General features: G+C 44.0%; 1 long non-coding RNA gene across 1 annotated transcript in view; it reads right to left on the reverse strand.

Annotated features, from left to right (window-relative positions):
* Positions 1–14,162, reverse strand: part of LOC139063571 (uncharacterized) — a 114,898-nt gene that overhangs the window by 26,810 nt on the left and 73,926 nt on the right. The window contains exon 3 of the long non-coding RNA XR_011516944.1: positions 3,180–3,359. This is a non-coding gene — a long non-coding RNA (uncharacterized lncRNA). The remainder of the gene's footprint in view (positions 1–3,179; positions 3,360–14,162) is intronic.

Raw genomic sequence — 14,162 nt, forward strand, 5'->3', positions numbered from 1 at the left:
CTCCACATACGTCACATACGATATACAAACAACTGGAAGGCTTCGCCATGGGTGACCCGTTATCAGCCACCCTTTGTGAGTTTTTCATGGAGGACCTAGAACAATAAGCAAAAGCCACTGCAAACTGCTAAATAAAATTTTGGAAATGCTACATGGACGGCATACTAGAAATCATACCAAGAGGACAAACAGAGACAATACCAGAACATCTGAACAACATGCACGACACAGACAACATAAAATTCACATACGAAGAAGAAATAGAAGGCAGCATAATGTTCATGGACATGAAAATAAGCAGACAAAAAGATGGGATCCTGAACATTAACACATAAAGGAAATCAACACACAGACCAATGTTTATTATGGACATCAGAACAACCTACCGTACATAAAACGTCAGTGATCACAACATTATACCACAGAGCAAACATAATAAAAGAAGAATGAGAATGTAAACAAGAGAACCAACATATCAAATGCTTTAAAGACCCGTGGATGTCTGACATGGGCAATAAACAAAGGAAAACAACAACATAAAGAAAAAAACAACCAAAACAAAGAAACACTAGTATAGAAAAACAAGGACCAGAACCATACTCAACAGTAAGAAAAAGACTAGTAAATCCAAAAGACAAGATATCAGCAGTACATAAGTGTGGAGTCGTATACAAAATCCCATGCTGACTCTGCTGTTAAACATACATACGAGAAACCGGTCGCCAACTCAACACATGAACAACAGAACATAGAAATACTGAGAAACCGAAGACATGCGAGTCTCACGTTACGAGGTTTGTAGGACCCAAAATGCAGTACCCAGGATGACACGAGGCAGGAGATGATGTAAAGTAAAATCCTTTATTTTTGAAGGATGAAACGAAGAATAAATCCAGGACAGGGAGCCGAAGTCCAAAAATGTCCAAAATCCAAAATAAACTAGAGATCCAACTGAGACACGAGAAACACTAGAGACTAGGAACGAGAGACTGACAGAATTACCACAATGGACCAACACCAGACAGAGACAAGACAGGGCTTAAATACACAGGGAGAACAATTAAGGAAACAGGAAGCAAGTGTGTGGAGTGAGGGCTGGAGGGAAGGCAGGTGACACAATTTATCTAAATGGGCAAACAGAACCAATGGAGGGCAGACAAACCTAAACCAAAAACTAAACCTAAGACTGAGGGAGGACTCACACAAACACATACACATACAAACACTGAGCAGGGGAATGGCCACACACACACCGAGCTGGGGACAAAGAGGCTGGAGCTACACAACGAGAAGGAAGACATGGAGGGCTGGGGATGAATGAATGACACAGGACCTGGGAGGAATGGACTTTAAAAGGGCTACAAACATAAGACACATAATTGAGACGCAGACAAAGGACACAAGAGGGCGCTATGAGACACAGAAGGGAATCTAGAGAGGATGGAGAAACACCAGGAGGCACATGAAGGAAGGGGCAGACGCAGACCATGACAGCGAGAGAAGCAAAACAAGAAGCAGAAAGCACAATAATGAAATCAGCTGTAACGGACCACGGCATAAGGGAAACCATATAATGGACTGGGGCAGAACAATGATCATAAACGCCGAACAACAAAAATACAAAAGATGGAGGAAGCCATAGAAATAAGGTGACGTGGACACACAACCATGAACAGAGATGATGGAGTCTACACGTTAGATTACACATGGGACTGTGTCATCAACGATGTGCCTGCAGATTCATGGAGAAGGAAGTGAAGCCACCAACATCAGCACAACTCTGATGATGGCTATAGTAATCAGCTGAAACGTTAGCAAAACACAGTAAAGAACAACTCCTTTATCTGTGTTTTAAAAAGAACCAAGAAGTGCAAATATTCATTCACGCTTGACATTTTTAAACATTTCCAGAATGAGCTGTTTTCAGAGATTTGTCATTTTGAGGGAAACAAGCTGTTGTTGGCCACATCCACCCATCCCTTTATTGGCTGATATGAAGTGAGGAGCTTTGATATCTGGGAGGGGCTCAGAGTTGAGCTGCTGCTCCTTCAACGTTAACAGGTGGTGGTGGTAGGGGTATGTGTTTGCAAATGTGTCTGATTGTGATGTCACAATAAGGACATTTTTTAACTGGCTTATTTTGCAAATGTTATTCCTGAAATCAAACACTGATAGAAAATAGAAGGGTGTTTTATTTTCTGTTTGGAGTAATTATTGAGGCAGTAGAGACCCACATGGCAGCACAAAAGAATGGAAAAGATGAGTTTTGCATTATATGTCCTCTTTCAGTACAAAAGTCTGGGCAAGTTCCAAAATAATAGGATGAAAGAAATATAGAGGAAGAACTACAAGAAAGAACTCAAGGTGAAGTGGCCGAAAATGCACATCACAGAGATCCAGAGTTGTACTGGGTCAAAACTCTGTGTTCATGCTAAATGTGGCCAAGTCAATCACTCACCCACATCAGGTTGAACATGAGGTTGGAACACATTCAGGAACATTTGATTTGTGAAGCAAGAACTTGGCACCGTATTTAAGGTCGGCATTGACATTTTTTATCAGTATTTCAAACACTGGGGTTTCCTTTTTTTCTTTTTTTTTAAGGGATATTCCACCCAAAACAGAAAATTTGTCTGATGACATATTTCCCAGCATTAGATAAGTGGGGGAACAGTTTTTAACCAGCCAAGTCAATCTCCTAACCTGGCTGTACTTTCGCTTTAGCTTAGCATAAAACACAGTAAGTGAATGGATCCAACTAGCACTTCAGCTTTTCCCTTCAGGGGTCACACCATGATTCAGCTGTCTCTATTTAGTCACGAATTCCTCTAACGTAAATGATTATCCCCATCTGTTAAAATCAAAGGAAGTTTTTTGAATGTTCTTTTCTTTTCAAAGCTCTGTTAATATGTTGTCTCTGAGTGTTCCTACGTCATATAGAAACTGGGTTGTTTGATTCAAACTACACCTGTAAATCTGTACTTTAAAGGTAATGCAGAGGATATTTCTTAATTTCAGGAAATAACCACCCTCTCCACTTAAAAAAAATGCACATGAGATAGAACACCTAGTTATCTTTGAGCATGCTTTGTTTACAAGCAGCTACTGGCCTTGCAACACTTCTTCTAGCTGTAATCTGAAATGAATTTCTCCAAATAGCATGCCGATTTTTTGCTTACCTGTTGAGCAGAAAACCAGTGACAGAGGTGTCCGTGGGGAGCCCAGCCTTCGCTTTCAGCACACGCCATCATTGAATAGGGTCTCCTAAAACACTCTGGTCTTTTTTCTCACCTCAGAAGCCTTTCCTTTCTTATCATAGACATCAACGACACTTTTTCTCTTGCAACTCTCAGCCATTTCTAAAAGAAGAAGAAGAAAATATCATTTCTATAGCGCCTCTCAAGATGAAAATCACGAGGCGCTTCACAAAAACAAAAAAAAATTGTTAAAATATAAAAAAGCATTTAGAAAATGTTTAAAAATTTATTTAAAATGAGCAAAAATAGGCAATTGGGATTTGAAAGAAAAATTGTTAAGAAAGAGAGAGAGTGAATAGGAAAGAGGGAAATCAGTGGATCCTGAGGAAGGTGGAATAGGTGGGGAGAGCAGAATAAAGAGAGAGGGGTTGAAGATGGTCATACAAAAGCCAGCTTGAACAAGTGAGTAGAACCTGGTGAGAACAGTGAGGATTGAAGTCATATTGCTCTACACATAAACAGAATGTGCATGTGCAGGAAGTGAAAGCTACCCAGCAACGAGCATGCACAACAAAGGCCTTGCGTGAATGGTTCCCCAGAATGATTGACAGTTATGCGGGCCAATGGTACAGATGATCCACCCGGATGAAAAGGATCCTCTGCTATACCTTTACTTTGTAGAAATGGGCTAATTTTATGAAAAACTGTGAGAAACACAATAGAGATGTTGAACTTCTCTCACACCACTGTATACCCGAAACCAAAGAAAAGCACACTATTAGACTGACTAAATTACTTGAAACCAAAACTTTCCTGTACATAACAAAATTTCATTGTTTGATGATTTAGAAACCAGTGTGTTTAACATGATTATATTGTAATATTTAAAAAAAACATCACAAGAAATACTGTAAGTATCAATTTCTTGGAAGCCTTCTCTGCAAATAGCTAAACAAATACCCTAAAATGATGATTGTTCAGCCAAGGGAAAAAAGTTGAAACTCTGACAAACAGACTAGACGTGTTATTACAGATCATGTAGCTCATGCAATCTTATTTAGATAGATTTTACTGTTGTAAGCTTTTCCTTTGTCTGCAAAAGGCTCTTATTTGCACTGTTATACAAGGTGGTTACAGTGTAGAATTACTCATCTTGCTACAAATTTGGGCTTTTAACAGTTGAAATTCTATTCGACAGATATTTTCTTGTTGGTTTTAAATTCTGAATCAAATTTTGAGTGGATTTTTTAGAAAAACCTGCGAGGCGAGCTTTTCTGAACTCAGGTCTGATTTTATTTCCTCTAACATACTGTTGATCAGATTAGTTGAAAGTTGTGTCAGTGTAAATGGTTTTCTGGCAGATGCAGAGAGCCATAAAAGGTCAGAGTTTTTTCTTTATTCCTCACTTTTGTACTCAGTGAGGCTATGTTCACATTATCTTTCATCCCCATTCCTGGCAGTATATAGAAAACGCATTTAGGAACATCAGAGTTGTAGTTCTAAATGCCAAAATGATAGAAACTAAAATATAATACAGCATTGTTTGTTAAATGTTCCAGTATATGGGTGTAAATCCATAAATATTATTAAATATTCAACATAATTATGTAAGAAAAAGATAATTAAGTGTTAAGGTTGCTGGGCAGGAAATAAAGTAAACTGCCTGCACCTAATGAAAGAAAATTGAGGCCTCATATGGTTCTATTGAAAACTCCACATAATTTCAGTTTATACGTAGCAACACTTCTGTTTGTTCTCCCTTCAGTAAAAGTGTGGTGTATTTCAGTCTCATACTCCACTCTTCACATAGACTTTTGGACATTTTTGAAATCAAAAATTTATTTAAATTCTTTGAGATTATCTAGTTGGGATGCTGCCCCCGCGACCCGGACCCGGATAAGCGGAGGAAGACGACGACGACGACGACGAGATTATCTGGGAATTTGAGAAAAAAACATACTCAATGCATTTACGAGATAAAATGTGTATTGTTACAAGCACTTATATATATATATATATATATATATATATATATATATATATATATATATATATATATATACTTTAAAATGGCTGAGTAGATTGTGGGACACTGTAAGACTGGAGAACAGCCCTCTGTGGACCTTGGTTTGTATTCCAGATGTCTCTAGAACTCTACCAGGGCAATATAAACCACGTTCTCTTAAAAGACAAGCCCATATATGGTGAATAAAGCACTGCTTCTGACTGATTATTTGTCTTCTCTTTGAGTTAATCTAAGCTGAGGTCTGGGGGTTTTCATGGGGACAGTATGCGACTCACAATTAGATCAGACTCAATCCAGTTAAAACCAACTATGCCCTAAACACACGGGTGTGTTTCCCTTAAATGTTTCAGTTTTAATCAAGAAAGAATGGTGGAATACTCTGGAGCATAAAGGTCATTGCAGATCTGCTAATGAGCATTGGTCATTTCATACAAGGGACCATATCAAAATCATGAGCAATAAAACGCCCCCAATGGGAAACAGAACTAAATTTCCTTATTCAGTTGGTCTCAGGTTTAGTCTGTTTGTGTTTCCACCTCATTTCCCTTTTTGGTCAGAAATCCACAATTAGTGCGAACAGAATAACTTAAGTTTATTCCTCGGAAAAAAACGTAAATGATTAAAAACAGTACCAAGCAAAGGCATTTTCTTTGAAAAACACTGCAGCAATTTCTGTGTTTCAGTATGAAAAGCTGCAAGACGGATTCATAAATAATATAATAAAGTAAAAGCTGTCAAACATGTCATGCAACAAAAAGTACAGTGGTGCACCGGCATCTTCAAAGAAATAATGTGGCTTGAGAGAAATCTTGAAGGATTGTAGTTTTGAGACTTAATAAATGTTAGATGAAATCTGAGTGAGAAAAATATGTGTCACAAAGCACGCCATTCAAAGCACTCATCGGGTTTTAGCAGTGCAGTCCTGTGTCCACTTATCCCTGAATGAAAGAGAAAAGGTCATGTGTTTAAAGTCATCAGACAATCATTTAGGGGTGTAGCCTATTGCTAATCAGACTGGTCAGGTGGGCTTTGCTATCATGTTGTGTCGCATCAGTTTGCCAGATTCAGCAACAATGAAGAGGAGTATCAAGCATATGCTGTCGAGAGCCCACCTGGAGCGGGTACTGCATGCCTTTGTTATTTCTAGGCTTGACTACTGCAACTCTCTCTATGCAGGGTTGTGTCAGTCATCACTGCGTCGCCTACAGGTTGTGCAGAACAGCGCAGCCAGGTTCCTGACTGGGACCAGGAAACGGGACCACATCAGTCCGGTTCTGGCCTCCCTGCACTGGCTTCCGGTTTGCTATCGCTCACAATTCAAAATCCTCATCTTTCTTTATCATTTCTTCCAGGGTGGTGGTCCCCCCTATCTAGCCATTCTCCTGAACAGACACTCCCCATCACGCGCTCTGCGCTCCTCTGACCAAGGCCTGCTCACTGTACCTCGTTCTAGGTGTCGTACCCGTGGGGACCGGGCTATCTCAGTCCTAGCACCGTCACTCTGGAACCAGTTGCCACCCTCAGTTAGGCTGTCCCCATCTCTGCCAGTCTTCAAGAGTCGTCTAAAAACACACCTCCTCCGCTTGGCGTTTCCAGAACATGTTTGATTTTGGCCCTCTTTTAAGTTGAATTTATTTCAGTTTTCATTGGTTCACTCAATCCATTGTTTTACACATTTGTCCTGTACCAGAATGTTTCATCTATTTTGTAATTGTACTTTGTAATTTGAATTGCTTTTATTGTTGATTTATTCAATATATTTACCTTCAACTGAACCATGTTCAGCGCTTTGGGCTTCCTGACAGGGTTGCGGAAGGCGCTTTATAAATAAAGCTTTGATTGATTGATTGAGTAGATGATTATCTGAATACAATGAAATACAGATTTTAACTGTTTATTAAACACCAGCTGACAAGACAAGGCATCTCAAAGTGGTAAACAAAGCAACAAATCTAAATAGTAACAGGTTCACATCTTGATTTCATTGGGTGCTGTTACATTTTCATAAAGCTACAATAAAACTTGGAACAAAATTATAAAAGTCCAATGGGTACATTGTTCCCATTCAAAAGGGACTAGTATATCTGACTGCAGCATCACTGCAATGCAATTCCTCTTTTTTGAGAAAGGGCAATAAGAAAGTGACAGCTTTAGATCTCCATAAATAGTTATTAGCTTCCCTGATGGTCCTAGCTTATTCAAATGGTCTCAGATTGGCGTATCAGGCTGAGAAGATGGAACAGCAGTTTGGCACAGATTGGACACAAACATTAACCCTGTCGAGCATCTCTTCAGTTTGGTAGAGGCAACGTAACAGAGCAGTCCCATTTTTCTATCCTCAGTGACAGACCGTGGAGAAAGATGGAACTCTAGATGGTAATACATTTTCTGACACTGCACAGCTTATCAAATAATCCTACATTGACAATGTGCTATAGATAAAGCTAAATGTGAACCAAAGGCTATTGGTATGTGACATTTTTGTTTTCTTTTCTTGCCTAGACAATATATGTGGAGCTGTGTCAGTGGCTTCCGAGTGAATAACCAATATTCCTTTTCCTGACTACTCAGATAAATAGTGTATATAGCCTTTTAGCGACCAAATGCTCTTTTAGCTCACAATAATCACTATCTGTCAGCTATGTGGTATAGGGCAAGCAGCCAACAGCTGCTCACTGCTGGTGAAGATGTGGAATGATGAAAGGAGGGAGATTAAATCAAATCAGTAATGTTTGGGGACATAAAAGCGACAAAAGCTCAACAGAATCGGGGGCATCAGCAATGTAAGGTGATTTATTCTTGTATTGTTTGGCATTTAAAGAAAAAGGGTAAAAAAGCACACAATGTACACAAGTGTAATGTTTATGAATGCATACATACAAATATCTGACTAGTAATAAAAGTCAAAGATTGATCTGCAAAACTCACTTCAAACATTTATAACCAGTGATGTGCCCGAACATATTCATTGAACCATTGCTTGTGAACTCGTTAATTATTTTTATTTTTTTTGTGAATGTGAACTGAACTTGCTCGTGTTCATTCTGGTGTGTGTGAATGGGTTTATGAACAGCGTTCTCTCGTAGTTCTATATGCTTGGGAGCATGAACGTCATGGTGTGTTCTCTTTGCTTCAGAAAATATACTACTGCACAGCATCAACATAAGATGCACCCTTACAAGTTTATCTTATAAAATAAGCACGTTTCCACCACAGCTTCTATTGTTATTACAAGGAGCTGCAATTTTGAACCTCTAAACTGGTTTAAAAAACCATTCACTGACTTGGGGGAGGCGTTCCAGTTCATTATTTCTAACAGATGCCTGGAAGCTTGAACGTTCTGAGCAGTATCTTAGTTGTTCCTAAAACTTCACTTTTCCAGACTGAAGTGTCTGATGTTTTTCCTGGGATCTGCTTTAGTCACTCCTCCTGCCCCATGTGCCCCAATGACCACGGGCACCACCGATGTCTTCACTCTCCAGGATTTCTCAAGTTCTTCTTTGAGGCCCTGGTACTTCTCCAGTTACTCATGTTCCTTTTTCCTGATGTTGCATCACTTGGTATCGCCACATCAACCACAACACCTGTCCTCTGTTGTTTGTCCCCCACCACAATGTCTGGTTGGTTCTCCATCACCATTTTGTCAGTCTGGATCTGGAAATTCCACAGAAGCTTGGTTCTCTCGTTCTCAACCACCTTAGGGAGTGATACCCACTTTGACCTTGGGGCTTCCAGTCCATACTCTGCACAGATGTTTCTGTACACGATGCCAGCCGCTTGGTTGTGGCGCTCCATGTAAGCTTTCCCTGCCAGCATCTTACACCCTACAGTTATGTGGTGGATTGTCTCAGGAGCATCTGTGCATAGCCTGCACCTGGGCTATTCAATTCTGGGCCTTAAGCAGGTATCCAGTATGTTTTAGTGTTTTTTCTAGCCCAACACACTTGATTCAGTGGTTACATCACCTGTGCAGCAGCTCATCAGGCTCTGCAAAAGCCTGTTAATCACCTGCTGATTTAAATCAGGTGGGTTGCAGCTGGGTTAAAGCCAAAACATGCTGGTTACCGGCCCTCAAGGCCCTGAATTGAATAGCCCTGGCCTACACCTTGGGTCCTGTCTGGTGTGGTAGATCTTGGCCTGTTGCTCTGGAGTTCAGGAACTGCTCCTGTTCATCCATGATGAGTGCCTCTGTGCTGTCCTTCAGACCAGCTCTTTCTAGCCATTGGTAGGATTTCTTGATATCCGCCACAGTTATCTCTCTGTGGTACATCCCATGTAGGGGTTTGTCCTCCCGCAATGGTATTTCGAGCATCTCCTTCTCTGTTTGCCATTGTCTGAAATATTCACTGAGCATGTCATCTATTGGGGCCTTGTCCTTGATGTACTTTTGGGTCTTTGATGTTTCATCCTGGATGGTGGCTTTCACACTCACTAGTCCTCCTTCCTTACGGCTAGAGTACAGTCTCAGGGTGCTGGATTTGGGATGGAACCCTCCATGAATGCTTAAGAAGTTCTGTGTCTCAACATCCCGGATCTGTATTTTTTCCTTTGGCCAGCTTATTATTCCTGCAGGATATCTGGCTGGCATGGTTACTGGCAAGGCATAGCTGTTTATTGCCCAGATCTTGTTCTTGCCATTGAGCTGACTTCTTAGGACTTGCCTTACTCATTGTAGGTGTTTGGCTGTGGCTCCTTTCCTTGCTGCTTCATCAAGATTGCCATTTGCTTGTGGGATACCAAGGTACTTGTAGCTGTCCTCAATGCCTGCTATTGTTTCTTTTGCGAGTGAGACCCCTTCTGTGTGGACTACCTTCCATTTTTTTGTCACCATCCCTTCACACTTCTCAAGTCTGAATGACATCCCAATATCAGTGCTGTAGATCCTGGTGGTGTTGATCAGTGAGTCAATGTCTTGCTCACTCTTGGCATACAGCTTTATGTTATCCACATAGAGAAGGTGGCTGATTGTGGCTCTGTTCTTTAATCGGTATCCATAGCCAGTCTTGTTGATTATTTGGCTGAGGAGGTTGAGACCTACACAGAACAGCAGTGGGGACAGGGTGTCTCCTTGGTAGCTTAACACAACCCAAATTCTTTTGCATCCAGAACTCAGTTCTCCTAGATGAGGAAGTTCTGACTGACAACACATTCACACATAGGTTCATACATCGACGTTAGTTCCATCCATCATAGTAAATGCTTATTTAACTTGTCATGTCTACCTTTAGGTCTCCTCCCAGTTGGACGTGCCCGGAAAACCTCACCAGGGAGGCATCCAGGAGGCATCCTGACCAGATGCCCGAGCCACCTCAACTGGCTCCTCTCGATGTGGAGGAGCAGCGAATCTATTCCGAGCCCCTCCCGGATGACCGAGCTTCTCACCCTGTCTCTAAGGGAGAGCCCAGACACTCTCCGGAGAAAACTCATTTTGGCCGCTTGTATCCACGATCTCATTCTTTCGGTCACTACCCAAAGCTCATGACCATAGGTGAGGGTAGGAAAGTAGATCGACTGGTAAATTGAGAGCTTTACCTTCTGACTCAGCTCTCTCTTCACCACGACAGACCGGTACAACGCCCGCATCACAGCAGATGCAGCACCAATCCGCCTATCGATCTCACGCTCCAGTTTTCCCTCACTCGTGAACAAGACCCTGAGATACTTAAACTCCTCCACTTGGGGCAGGACTTCATCTCTGACCCGGAGAAGGCATTCTACCCATTTCCGAATCAAGACCATGGTCTCCGATTTAGAGGAGCTGATTCTCATCACTGCTGCTTCACACTCGGCTGTGAACCGCTCCAGCGAAAGCTGAAGATCACGTTCTGATGAAGTCAACAGGACCACATCATCTGCAAAAAGCAGAGACCTGATCCTCAGGCCACCAAAACAGATGCCCCCCACACATTGGCTGCACCTAGAAATCCTGTCCATAAAGGTTATGAACAGAATCGGTGACAAAGGGCAGCCTTGGCGAAGTCCAACTCTCACTGGGAACGAGCCTGACTTACTGCCGGCAATGCGGACCAAGCTCTGACACCGGTCATACAGGGACCTAACAGCCCGTATCAGAGGGCCTGGTACTCCGTACTCCCGGAGTACCCCCCACAGGGCCCCCCGAGGGACGCAGTCAAACGCCTTCTCCAAATCCACAAAACACATGTAGACTGGTTGGGCAAATTCCCACGCACCCTCCAGGATCCCCCTAAGGGTATAGAGCTGGTCCAGTGTTCCACGGCCCGGACGAAAACCACGTTGCTCCTCCTGAATCTGAGGTTCAACAATCTGATGGACCCTCCTCTCCAGAACCCCTGAAAAGACCTTACCAGAAAGGCTCAGGAGTGTGATCCCCCTGTAGTTGGAACACACCCTGCGGCCCCCCTTTTTAAATAAGGGGACCATCACCCCGGTCTGCCAGTCCAGTGGGACTGCCCACGATGTCCACGCAATATTGCAGAGCCGTGTCAGCCAACACAGCCCCACAACATCCAGAGCCTTAAGGAACTCCGGGCGGATCTCATCCACCCCCAGAGCCTTGCTACAGAGGAGCTTTTTAACCACCTCAGTGACCTCAGCACCAGAGATCTGAGAGGCCAACCAAAAGTCCCGAGACTCTGCTTCCTCCTGGAAGACATGTTGGTGGGATTGAAGAGGTCTTCGAAGTATTCTGCCCACCAATCCACAACGTCCTGAGTGGAGGTCAGCAGCACACCTTCCCCACTATCCCACTTGGTAGTGCACTGCTTTCCCCCCCTGAGGCGCCGGATAGTGGACCAGAATCTCCTCGAAGCCATACAGAAGTCTTGCTCCATGGTTTCACCAAACTCCTCCAATGCCCGGGTTTTTGCCTTGTGACCACCCGAGCCGCGTTCCGCTTGGACTGCCGGTACCTGTCAGCTGCCTCTGGAGTCCCACGGGCCAAAAAGACCTGATAAGACACTTTCTTCAGCTTGACAGCATCCATAGTCACCGGTGTTGACCAGCGGGGGACGGGGGTTGCCACCACGACAGGCACCGATGATCCTGCGACCACAGCTCCGGTAGGCCGCCTCAACAATGGACGCACGGAACAGGGCCCATTCCAACTCAATCCCCACCCCCCCCCCCACCCCCCACCCCCCACCCCCACCCCCACCCCCGCCTCCCCCAGAACATTTTGGAAGTTCTGTCGGAGGCAGCAATTGAAGCTCCTTCTGACAGGAAACTCTGCCAGACGTTCCCAGCAGACCCTCGCAATATGTTTGGGCTTGCTTGGTCTGGCCAGCATCCTCCCCCACCATCTGAGCCAACTCACCACCAGGTAGTGGTTAGTTGACAGCTCCGCCCCTCTCTTCACCCGAGTGTCCAAGACATGCGGCCACAGGTCAGATGAAACAACAACAAAGTCGATCATCGAGCTGCGGCCTAAGGTATCCTTGTGCCAAGAGTACATATGGACACATTTATGTCTGAACATGGTGTTCATTATGGACAATCCATGGCTGGCACAGAAGTCCAATTACAAAACACCACTCAAATTCAGATCAGGGGGGCCATTCCTCCCAACCACACCTCTCCAGGTCTCACTGTCGTTGCCCACAGGAGCGTTAAAGTCCCCCAGCAGAACAAGGGAGTCACCGGAAGGAGCGCTTTCCAGCACCCCCTCCAAGATCTCCAAAAAGGGTGGGTAGTCTGAACTGTAGTTTGGTGCATGAGCACAGACCACAGTCAGAACCCATCCTCCCACACGTAGGCGGAGGGAGGCTACCCTCTCATTCACTGTGGAAAATCCCAACGTACAGGCACCAAGATGGGGGTCAACTAGTATGGCCACCCCTGCTCAGTGCCTCTCAGTTGGAGCAAATCCAGAGTGGTAGAAAGTCCAACCCCTCTCAAGGAAACTGGTTCCAAGGCCAGAGCCATGCGTTGAGGTGAGTCCGACTATATCTATTCGGAACCTCTCAACCTCACACACCATTTCAGGCTCCTTCCCCACTAAAGAGGTGACATTACATGTGCCAAGAGCCAGCTTCTGTAGCTGAGGATCAGACAGCCAAGGTCCCCACCCTCGACTACTACCTGTCACACACTGCACCCAAACCCTTTGGCCCCTCCCACAAGTGGTGAGCCCAAGGGAAGGGGGACCCATGTTTCCTCTTCGGGCTGTACCCGGCCGAGCTCCATGGGTGAAAGCCTGGCCACCAGGGGCTTGCTAGCGTGCCCCACCTCCAGGCATGGCTCCAGAGAGGGCCCCGGTGACGCACATCCGGGTGAGGGAACACAGTTTTCATTTATATAATTCATCATAAGAGGTCTTCGGGCTGCTTTTTGTCTGATCCCTCACCTAGGACCTGTTTGCCATGGGTGACCCTGCCAGTGTCATGTCCTGTATCCCCTTGGTCCCCAGCCCCCTCCTGTTCATCCTCTGCATTCCCCTCATGTGTGCCCTTGTGCTCTGTGTGTCCCTATGCTTACCCAGCCCTCTCCGGGTTCTCCTCATGTGTCTCCTTGTGTTCTCCAGCTCCCTCTAGGCTTCCCTCATGTTTCCTCCTAGTTCATCCCATGTAGTTCCTATTGGTTTGTATTAGTCCTCCTCACCCCTCTAGTCATTATTTCTTTATCTTTCCCCTTAGTCTTTAGGTTTATTTATTTAGTGTTTTATGGGTTATGGGTTATCTTCCTCTCTGCTTAAGTTCTTTCCCCATAAAGTTTATTAATGGCACCTGTCTTCCCTCTGGACCTCACTCCTCACACCTGTCACCTGTTCCCCTGATTGCTTCCCTCTGTGTTAAAAACCCAGTTTTGTCCCTTAGTGTTTGTTGGTCCATTGTCTTGTCAGTGTTGTTCTGTCCTCTTCTAGAAACTCCAGGTCCTTGCTCATAAATGAGCTTTTGTTTTTGTAATTCAGTTTTTCCAGATTTTAGGCTTGGCTTCCTGCCCTTTGGAAATGTAATCATCAT

The sequence above is a fragment of the Nothobranchius furzeri genome, chromosome 16, assembly GCF_043380555.1.
Source record: "Nothobranchius furzeri strain GRZ-AD chromosome 16, NfurGRZ-RIMD1, whole genome shotgun sequence".
Classification (NCBI taxonomy): Eukaryota; Metazoa; Chordata; class Actinopteri; order Cyprinodontiformes; family Nothobranchiidae; genus Nothobranchius; species Nothobranchius furzeri.